This window comes from Hipposideros armiger, unplaced genomic scaffold (genome assembly GCF_001890085.2).
Source record: "Hipposideros armiger isolate ML-2016 unplaced genomic scaffold, ASM189008v1 scaffold_1151, whole genome shotgun sequence".
Taxonomy (NCBI): Eukaryota; Metazoa; Chordata; class Mammalia; order Chiroptera; family Hipposideridae; genus Hipposideros; species Hipposideros armiger.
Window position 1 is genome coordinate 475 of NW_017732501.1, and position 10,840 is coordinate 11,314.

Here is a 10,840-nt window from a genome sequence, read left to right on the forward strand (position 1 = left end):
TTTTTCAGAAGAATGAACCATTTAGAATGTTTTTACTTCTTCATTCTACCCTCACCCAAAATTTGTATTCTTTTCTGAAATAATATTTTATTTTTTATTTTTATTTTCTTATTTTATTTTTTAAAAGATTTTATTGGGGAATTGGGGGAGAGGAACAGTGTTGGGGTTTTGGGGAAGGGGAACAGACAAGTTGCTGTCCTTTTGTTCTTCAGTCTAGTTTTGGAGGACGTTGCTACACTGGCTCATGTTGGTATTATCATTGCGCTCTTCCCGGCCATTTGATGGCCGCTCACAGTGGCTCACGGAAGCTCACAAAAGCGCACGCCATCTGCCAGCCACACATGGTAGCTTATGACAGCCCACTGCAGCCCCACTGCAGCCTACGTTGTTGCTGGGTGACTCATGGCAGCCCAGCTCCAGGTCGAGCTGTTGTTCAGCATCTTAGCTGTAGATGGCAGTACCACTGGCCCTCATATGTGGGATCCGAACCGGGGCCCTCTGGCATCCCAAGCCAGCTCTTAACCATTATGCCACTCGGTCGGCTCCAAGATAATTTTTTAAAAACTAGAAAGGATGCTGGGAATGTGTGGCAACAGAGCAGTTTTTTAGTATCTCTTCATGCCAACATACAGACAGACAAACCAGATAAGAAAATTAAAACTCATGGACAAACTTAATAATGAAACTAGGGGACACAGTATCCCCCAGTATGATAGTTTTTCTATAGATATGGCTGCCAACAATATTTCCACTGCTATGTGTGCTTGCCACTCCTCTATCAAGATGTGGAATATATTTTTTCATTTTTTGTGTCTGGGCTGGTTTTTTTTCTGTTTCACCAATAAAATGCAGTAGAAATGACATTCTGAGACTTCTGTGTCCAGACTTTAAGAGGCCTTCAACTTCTGTTTTAGCCACCCTGTAATAAAGTCCATGGTATTCTTCTGAAGACAGAGGCCCTGAAAAATGAGGACCACTTAAAAAGGAGACTATGTGTATAAGATCTAAGGGCCCCCTGACAACTAGCACCGATGTCCCAATCTTGTGATGAAATCATCTTGGATGCTCCAGTCCCATCCCAGCTGCCTCAGGCATCATATAGAGAAGGAACGAGCCATCCCCAATGAGCCCTGCCCAAGTTCCTGACCCATAGAATCATGAGAAAGAAATGATTACTATTCTAAGCCACTAAGTTTTGGTGTGGTTTATTTACACAGCAATAGATAGCTGAAATATTTATGAGTTGCAAAATACATATGGGTGGAGACAAATCACCACCTGCTACAATAACAGCATCATATACTTATCTGTGTTGGAAAAATCAGAGAGAAGTAAGGGGTATTTGACAGGCCTGAGAACAGGAGAATGACAAAACACTCAACCAGGATGCCAGGCCAACTAGAATTCAGCAGCTGAAACTGAGAGGCATTTTGCTCCATCTGTAATGAGTATAAGGGGTGTGCAGTAAGGCCTGAGGGGGTTGGCGCAGCCTAATTCATATAAACTCTTAAAAATGACTGTGCTCTCTTTCCCATCTTGCAAGATGGCGGGTGAAAAAGCTGAAAAGCCAGATACTAAAGAGAAGAAACCTGAAGCCAAGAAGGCTGATGCTGGTGGCAAGGTTAAGAAGGGTAACCTCAAGGCCAAGACGCCTAAGAAGGGGAAGCCCCACTGCAGCCGAAACCCTGTCCTGGTCCGAGGAATCGGCAGGTATTCCCGATCGGCTATGTATTCCCGAAAGGCCATGTACAAGAGGAAGTATTCAGCAGCGAAATCCAGGATTGAAAAGAAAAAGGAGGAGGTTCTTGTACTGTCACCAAACCAGTTGGTGGCGACAAGAATGGTGGTACCCGAGTGGTTCAACTTCGCAAAATGCCTAGATACTATCCTCCTGAAGATGTGCCTCGGAAGCTGCTGAGCCACGGCAAGAAGCCCTTCAGTCAGCACGTGAGGAAACTCCGGGCCAGCATCACTCCCGGGACCATTCTCATCATCCTCACTGGGCGTCATAGAGGCAAGAGGGTGGTTTTCTTGAAGCAGCTGAGCGGTAGCTTGCTACTTGTGACTGGACCTCTGTCCCTCAATCGAGTTCCTCTGCATAGAACACACCAGAAATTTGTCATCTCCACCTCCACCAAAATCGATATCAGTTGTATGAAAATCCCCAAATATCTCACCGATGCTTACTTCAAGAAGCAGCTGCGGAAGCCGCGACACCAGGAGGGGGAGATCTTCGACACAGAGAAAGAGAAATACGAAATTACAGAGCAGCGGAAAATTGATCAGAAAGCCGTGGACTCGCAAATTCTGCCAAAAATCAAAGCTGTTCCTCAGCTCCAGGGCTACCTCCGCTCTGTGTTTGCCCTCACAATTGGGATTTATCCTCACAAACTGGTGTTTTAAATTTATTACGAAGCACCTAATTAAATGGCTGGTCTATTAAAAAAAAAAGACTATGCTTGGAGTCCTCAAGACCACCCTCAGGTTCAGTGATTCACTAGAACTCACAGAACTTAACAAAGCTGTTATACTCATAGTTACAGTTTATTATAACAAAAGGATAGAGGTTTAAATCAGCAATGGAAAAGAACAAATAGGGCAGAGTCCAGGAGAGACCAGGAGCACGTTTTCAGTTCTCTTCTCCCAGTGGAGTCACCTGGCAAGTGCTTAATTCTGCCAACAAGATGTAGGTTAACAACCAGGGAAGCTCACCTGGGCTTTGGTATCCAGAATTTTTATTTGGGGTGAGTCACATCAGCATGGCTGACTTTAGTTATTCAGTCTCTCCAAAGTTCAAGCTGATATTACATGACTCAAGGCTCCCACCCTAAATCAGAGTTTTAGAATAAACTATCTGGCATGGCTCATGAACTCAGATAAACAAAGACATCTTAATAGGCAGGGTATTCTAAGGCCTTAGAGGTTATCTCCCAGGAGCAAGGCAAGGGCCAAACCTTTCTTTGAAATGTTCAAGGTTTGGACAATCCAGACCTGCTGAGTTAATCTTTTACTATACACTAGTTCACCAGGGCTGTCTTCTAGGACAGATATCTATACTGAGGAGTAACTGTTGGGGGTGAAATAAAAATTGAGCAGGTCAGGACAATAGAGCCAAAGTGCATTCATTTGCTATGGCCTCTGTAACAAAATACCTCAAAATTGGTGACTTATAACAACAGAAATTTATTCTCTCACAGTTATGGAGGCAAGAAATCTGAAATCATTATCACTGTGCCAAAATCAGTGTCAGCAGGACCATGTTCCATCTAGAGGATGCCAGCATTCCTAGACTTGTAGCTACATCACTTCAGCCTCTGCCTCTGTGGTCACATTGTCTTCTCTTCTGTCTGGCATCTCTCTGCCTCTCTCTTATAAGAACATTTGTGATTGCATTTAGGGCCCATCTGGAAAATCCAAGATAGTCTCCCTACCCCAAGATCCTTAACTTAATCACATCTATAAAGTCATTTTTTGCCAAATTAAGGTAGCATTCACAGATTCCAGGAGTTAACACATGGATATCTTTTGGGGAGCCATTGTACAACCTATCACAGTCCACCCTCTGGTCCCCAGACATTGACATCCATCCCTCATACAAAATACATTCACCCTACTATCCCAATGCCCTCAAATGTGTCAATACATTACCGCATCCAATCACATCCAAAATTTCATTAAAGTATCATCAGCTCAAAAGTCCCAAATCTCATCGTGTAAATTAGGTATGGGTGAGACTTTAAATATGCTATCCAGGAGCAAAATTCCTCTCCATCTGTAGACTTGTAAAGCCAGAATACAAGTTATCTGTTCCCAAAATGTAATGGTGGGACAGGCATAGGATAAGAGTGACAGACATTCCTATTCCAAAAGAGAGAAAAATTGAAGGAAAAAGAAGTCATTGTTACTGAGCCATTTTGAAAGCTAGTGGGACAAATTCTATGAGCCTTCAAGGCCTGGGAATAATCCTCTGTAGTTTAAGGATCCATCCTATGGGCCCAAAACTCCATTCTTGGAGTCATTATTGTTTTTTCTTGAAGGGTGACACATGTTTGAAGCTGAGTAGGTTTTTTTCCCTTGGTTTTTTAAGATATACATACTAATTGTATTAAATGTGTGAGCGTGTGGGATACACCATTATAGAAACAAAAGTGAGGCTAAAAGAAGAGCAAAGCAGAGAAAGAAAAGTGAAGCTGAGTAGTTTTATAACCCCGTTTTCTGCCCGCAGAATTTTAGGAGTCTGACAGCCTTCCTTCATTTTATTCTGTCTTTGTCCTTTTCAGTCCAAGATGGCAGTGTTATCTGCTGGTATAACATCCTCAAAAACCTTGCAATTTCCTGTACGTGTCACAGGAATTCACACCATTAGATGAGAGGACCCTCCACAGATCTTTTTTCATTAATCCCATCTCTATTCCTGACTTCTGCTACAGAAGGTTGAGAGGCTCCATGAATTACACGCTTAATCTCTTCAGTACTAACAAAAGGTTGTCTGGCCGTACCCTTGGCTTTCTCTCCAGAGCTAACCTTTCCTAACAGTGAATCTCCTAATTTTAGTACCTTTTGCAATCTGGATAATCTGAGAATTTCCCATATCATCAAGTCCTGGCTCCTTTTGCTAAACAATTCTTCCCTTGGTTTATCTCTTTCCTTTCACATTTTCCTATAAGCATCAAGTAGAAACCGGGCTCTATTTCCAACAGTTTGCTTGGAACTCTCCTCAGCTCAATATCCGAGTTTATTGATTATAAATTCTGTTTTCCACATAGCTGGAGGACACAAGCTAACTTTTCTGTCACTAGATGACAAAGATCACCTTTCCTCCAGTTTCCAATAACATGTTCCACATTTCCTTCTGAGCTCTAATAAACAGCACCTTTAATGTTCATATTTGTACCAACATTTTGTTTATAATGATGTATGTATTCTATATGACAATATAGGCTTTTCTACCATGTTCTTCACTTCTCCTGAGCCCTCATCAGAAGCACCTTCAGAATCTATATTTCTATGAACGATCTACTTTAGGCAATCTAGGCTTTTTCTGTAATGTTATTCAACATTCTTCCAGCCTCTACCTATTATCCAATTACCTTATTCCAAAGCTACTACCATACTTTTAGGTATTTGTTACAGCAGCACCCCACTTCCAGTAAAAATTCTATATTAGATTTCTATTGCTGTTGTAATAAATTACCATAAACTTGGTGGCTTAACACAACAGAAATTAATTTTCTCACAGTTCTAGAGGCCAAAAGTTCAAAATCAGAATCACTACACCAAGATCAAAGTGTTGGCAGGGCCATGCTCCCTCTTGAAGCTTTAAGGGAGAATTTATTTCTTGCCTCTTCTAGCTTCTGGTGGCTGCTAGCATTCCTTGGTTTATGGCCACATCACTCCAATCTCTTCCTCTTTAGTCGCATTTTCTTCCCTTCTATTTGTGTGATCTCCCTTTGCCCCCCCTTATAAAGACACTCGTTATTGTGTAGTGAGGTCCCACCTGGATAATCCAGAATAATTTTCTCATCTCAAAAATCCTTAATCACACCTGAGAAGTCCTTCTTTTGCCACATGGTAATAGTCACAGGTTTCAGAGATGAGGACATGGATTTCTCTTAGGCAGTCATTATTCAGCCTACTTCAGTAAGGCAAGAGAATGTCCAGATAAAAGAGGGAGAATAGAGCCAAGCAATCTCAGAAACAAATTGCCACAGTGTTTAGCACTATGCAAAAACAACAGAAGAGGGAGCTCTGACATTTGAGAAGTTACCCCAAACCCGACCTACTTCCAAAAGTTAAGTACAACTAATTTCATATAAAGAAGAACAACAAAAATGTACAGATGGCAAATCCCATACAATGTTGCTCTAAGAGTAAAAGCATAAGGAGTAGAATACCATCCTTAGAGACAAAGAAAGCATGCCAGAAACACATGTTCACAGAACAGCTCAAAGTATTGCCAGCTATTTCAAACAAACGAAAAGACATTAAGAAAATGATATAATACAATAAAAGAGTAACATAAATAAGAACTAGACAATTTCAGAAATGAATTGATATAATAGATCTGAGGAAATATTTGAAAATAAAAGAAAAAAATCATTTCAGAAGAGAAGATTAAACAAGGAACACAAAGAAAATAAGCACAACACATGATAGCTTAAGAGAAACAGGAGGCAAAGAGGAGGAAAAACATTTTTTTAAAACATAAAGAAAAATATTTGAGAGCAAATGACAAATATCAAAGTTAGAAAATGAAAATCTAATTCGTATACCATAGGAGTCCTCGAAAAAAAAAAGCAGACCAAGGGAATAAACAAATGCTAAAAACTATAGTTCAAGAAAACTTCCTGGAATAATAATAACAAAAAATTGTCACCACATACTGAAAGAGCACAGCAGACTTCTTTCTGCTTCTGACCAAGATGAAGTAACAGGGACCAAATTTACCCTCTCGCCTGAAACAACTAAAATATGGGAAACAGTGGTCTTAAAAACATTGCACATCAGGCAATGAAGAACAATGATCCTTGAGAAAGGGGGAAAAATGAAGTGACCCTTGCAAATGCCTCAGCTTGGATAGTTTCCAGTCACAGTGCTGAGAGAGGGAATCCAGGCAGAGCCCAGCGCTCTTCCTGGATTAAGGAGAGGGACCCAGGAGTCCAAGAAGACCAACACAGCTACAGTTCACAGGGCAGGGCACTGGAGAAGAGAGAGCTGCATAGAGATGGAAAGAGCTCCAGAGATCTGCAGAGGGTTCTGCTTGAATCTTCAGCTTAGTACTCCTCAGCTCATGCATGGGAGGGAACTATTCAAGGCTGGGCAAAGCAAAGAGCCACCAGATAGGATTAGAGGGACTAATTCTGGAAGTTCACAGACGGCTGGGAATAGTTCCTGATCTCACTAGATATAGTGGAAAACCTCATAATTCACAGGGAATTTAGTAGAGTACTTAGAAGGCCAGCAGTGGGGGTAAAATTAGCCCTAGACTAAACGTGGCTATGGCCCTGCCTAATAAAGACCTAAAAGAATCAAACTGTCCCCAGACAAATTAACTATGTCCCAGAATAAAGCTTAACAATATTTATAGGAATACAAAAATATCCAGCCCAAGCAAGGTAATATTCACATTTGTCATCCAGTAAAAAATAACCAGGCATGCAATGAACCAGGAAAATATGGCACATAATTTGGAGAAAAATCAATCAATTCAAATTGACTCAGAAATGATACAGGTTATGAATCAATAGTGAAGAACATTAAAACAGTCATTATAACTCTATTCCAAATGTTCAAAAGCCTAGATTCAGGATATTAAGTAGAAGCATAGGATATTTTTTAAAAAGCCCAAATAGAACATTGAGAGATGCAAACTATAATACCTGAAATGAAAAATGCATGGATGGGATTAACAGCAGATTAATTGCAGAAGAAAAGATTAGTGAATTTGAAGATATAACAGTAGAAACAATCCAAACTGAAATGTAGAAGGAAAAAAGACTGATAAAATGAACATAGTATCAGCTGTGGGATAAATTCAAACTGCCTAATAAATATATATGCAGTTGGTATCTCTGAAAGGTGGGGGTTGGTAGGGATAGAAAAAATATTTGAAAGAGCACACCATGTACTTGAAAATATCTACCCAGAATGACCACCACCAAGTCATAATCTCATAAATTACTGGACTTTAAAAACAAAGAAAAAAAACTTTGAGAATCTAGAAAAAAGAGAAAGTGATCTAAGGGTAAGAAAATTAGATCATCGTCAGACTTTGATAGCAACTCCTTATGCCAGAATAAAATAAAGTAACATTTAGATACACAAGGAAAGAAAATGTGAGCCTAGAAATTTATACCAAGAAAAACTGTCTTTCAACTATAAAGGACATGGACAAAATGCTATCATCATGTAAGAACTCAAGGAATATTGTTTTCATAAGTCCTTCTTAAGGAATCTATTAAAAAACAAGCTTCAGAAACCAAACTGACTAGAGTCTTTGTCCTAAGAACTGGTGGTGAACACTGAACTAAAAATAAAACTAAATAACAGTTCAAAGGAAGGGTTTAGTATGTAAGGGATCGGATAATATAGATATAGTACAATCATGAAAAATAATAGGAAAGAATGGGGAGAATATATTCACATTGCTAAACTATTCTTAGTAATTATATGACTGGTGGTGGTATTAGTATTGCTATTCTGAGACTGAATAGCATGGGTGCCCAGAAAGGGGTTAACACAGCAGGCCTGAGACTGCTATCCTTCGAAAGGGCAAACCTGCTCACAAGGTTTGCCCTCGACTAGAGTCTGGGAACTTGGATGTCAGGAGGGTTCCCACCATTCCCTACCTGATAAGGGTGGCTCACTATGCAAACAGTGTGGTTTATGCTGAACACCTGCCTCCTTCTGTGGATCTGGAATATTGGTATGTGCTCAGCAGAGGGTGCCTAGTGACTAAATCCCAATAAAAACCTTGGACACTGAGTCTCTAATAGGTTTCTCTGGGCAGAAGCATCACATATGTTGCTGCTTCTGTTGCTGGGGGCACAGAAAGCTCTATGTGACTCTTTGTGGAAGGGAGAGACAGCATAAGGAAGACTGTGCATGGCATCCTCCTGTGTCTTTTTCCCTTGCTGTTACATACCCATTTGCTGTTATAACCTTAGTTATATATAAACTATATGCTGAGTCCTGTGAGTCCTTGTGAATCACCATATGTGTTGGCAGTGGTGGGATGCAACAGAACAACCCTGACTCACTAAAAAACGGCTACAGCGTTACTGAGGAAAAATAAAGAACAAGGCACAGAGGAAGAACTAAGGGTTGCTAGTTGGGAGGGGGTGGGGATGAAGGAGAAGGGGAAGGGATGAGAGAATACAAATGGGTAATTGTAATATGGCCTCAGGGATAGAAAAAGACAGTCCGAGGAATACAATCAATAATGTTGTAAGTATTTCTTAGGGGGCCAGATGGACTCATGTCCTGTTGGGGAGTCCACTTCATAGTCGATGTAGAGGCCTGACCACCGCATTGTATTTCTGAAACTGATGTTGAATAATACTGTATGTCAACTCTAATTATATATACATATAACCTCGGGACAGGGAGTAGAGTGCCGGAACGAATTCAATGGAATTGTAATAGATAAGCATGGTATCGGGGGTGGGAGGGCAATAGATGGGGGGAGGGGTGTTGTTACCTGGTGAGGGTGAAAAGGGTAACTATTGCATTGTTCTGTACACCTGAAACTAACAATAAAAAAATAATAATAATAAAATAAAGAAAAAGGGATGGAAGGTGGCAAAATCCTGGTGTCTGGGTGGCTATGGAGTTACCTACAGTGTTAAACAGCAACTGAGCTGCCATCCCTGTGAGAGGTAACAGTTCCCTATGGAAAATGATAAATTCAACCATAGGCAAGTTGGCTCGCTGGATCTCCTGGCTGCTCTTGGCCACGCAGGCTAAAGAGAGGAAAAAGGGCAGCTTGGCTGATGGCTTTGGTTTTTGTTCTCTCCTCTTATTGGGAGAAGAAAAGGCCAAATATCCACCCCCTCCCCAAATGAGCTTTGTATGAGTTAAAGACAATAAAAAATAATTTGTAGTTGCTTTCTCTTCCAGGTAGGAGTAGAAAGGGTCCCAAAATTCCTGAAGGTGGGCTTTGAGTGGACTAAATCTATTAAAAGTTTGTGTTGCTTTCTCCTCCAACTCAAAGGAAAATAGCTAAATCGGTTTCCTGGGCTGAAGCAAGGCTTTAGATAAACCAGAGGAGGAAACAGGGGATTAAAAAAAGAAAACCACAGAAAACCATTCTAGCCTTCTCTTCAGCTTCGCAATTGCCTCAGCTCCACTGCAGCCCTTCCTTACTCTGCTGCTTGGATCTCCTGGCATTTGTAACGTTAACCCTGTAAATGTTGCTTTTAAGGCTAAGGGTTTGAGAGGAAAAGAGGGGAATCTTATTAAAAAGGCTTTGTATTTTATGGCTATCGCATCTGGGCATATGATAAAAATTGATGTAAAATGTTATATTCTTCATTTCATCAGCGCTAGACAGATCATCCTAATAGGGAAAGCTGCAAAGGAAAAAAAAAGTATTCGTGGGTCATATCTCCCTTGCTTTTTGCCTTGGACAGATTGCAATTTAAACTCTGAGTATTGGAAACAGAACAAGACTCCATAACAAATGAGTTTTGCCTATTGGAGCACCTAGAAAAAGGGGGACAACGTGAAAGAGAGGCAATCTCCAGATAGAAATGGCACTTTTGGAGATATGAAACCCAGCTTTTAGTTTGCTAATGTGCTTTTATTGAAATGAAATGTCTGGCCCGCAGAGGCTGCTGGTTTTCCAGCTACATATGCATATTTTTGAGTGAGCCTGTTTGGGCTCTAAAAGTGATAAGATAAAAAGAGCTTTTAGGGAAGCTTTGCTTGTCACTTGGGCTGGTAACAAATAACTGTATTGGAACACCCTCCCTACTCATCTGATCTGGCCCCCAATGACTTCTTTCTTTACCTGAAGATAAAGAAAATATTGAAAGGAAGACATTTTGACGATATTCATGACATCAAGTGTAATATGACGACAGCTCTGATGGCCATTCCAGAAAGAGTTCCAAAATTGCTGTGAAAGGTGGACTAGGCACTAGTGTCGGTGCATAACTTCCCAAGGGGAGTGTTTTGAAGGTGACCATAGTGATATTCAGCAATGAGGTATGTGGCACTTTTTCTGGGATGAGTTTGTGAACTTAAGTGTCTGACCTCATAATTTACGAAATGATCCCTGATTAGTCTAGTACCCACCTGGCACTATACATAGTTATTGCAATATTCCCTATGCTGTACT

At 40.7% G+C, this 10,840-nt stretch overlaps 1 pseudogene; it reads left to right on the forward strand.

Moving 5' to 3' along the window:
* The first annotated feature begins 1,527 nt into the window (after positions 1 to 1,527).
* On the forward strand, positions 1,528 to 2,403 carry LOC109376557 (60S ribosomal protein L6 pseudogene; annotated as a pseudogene).
* Positions 2,404 to 10,840: the final 8,437 nt, after the last annotated feature.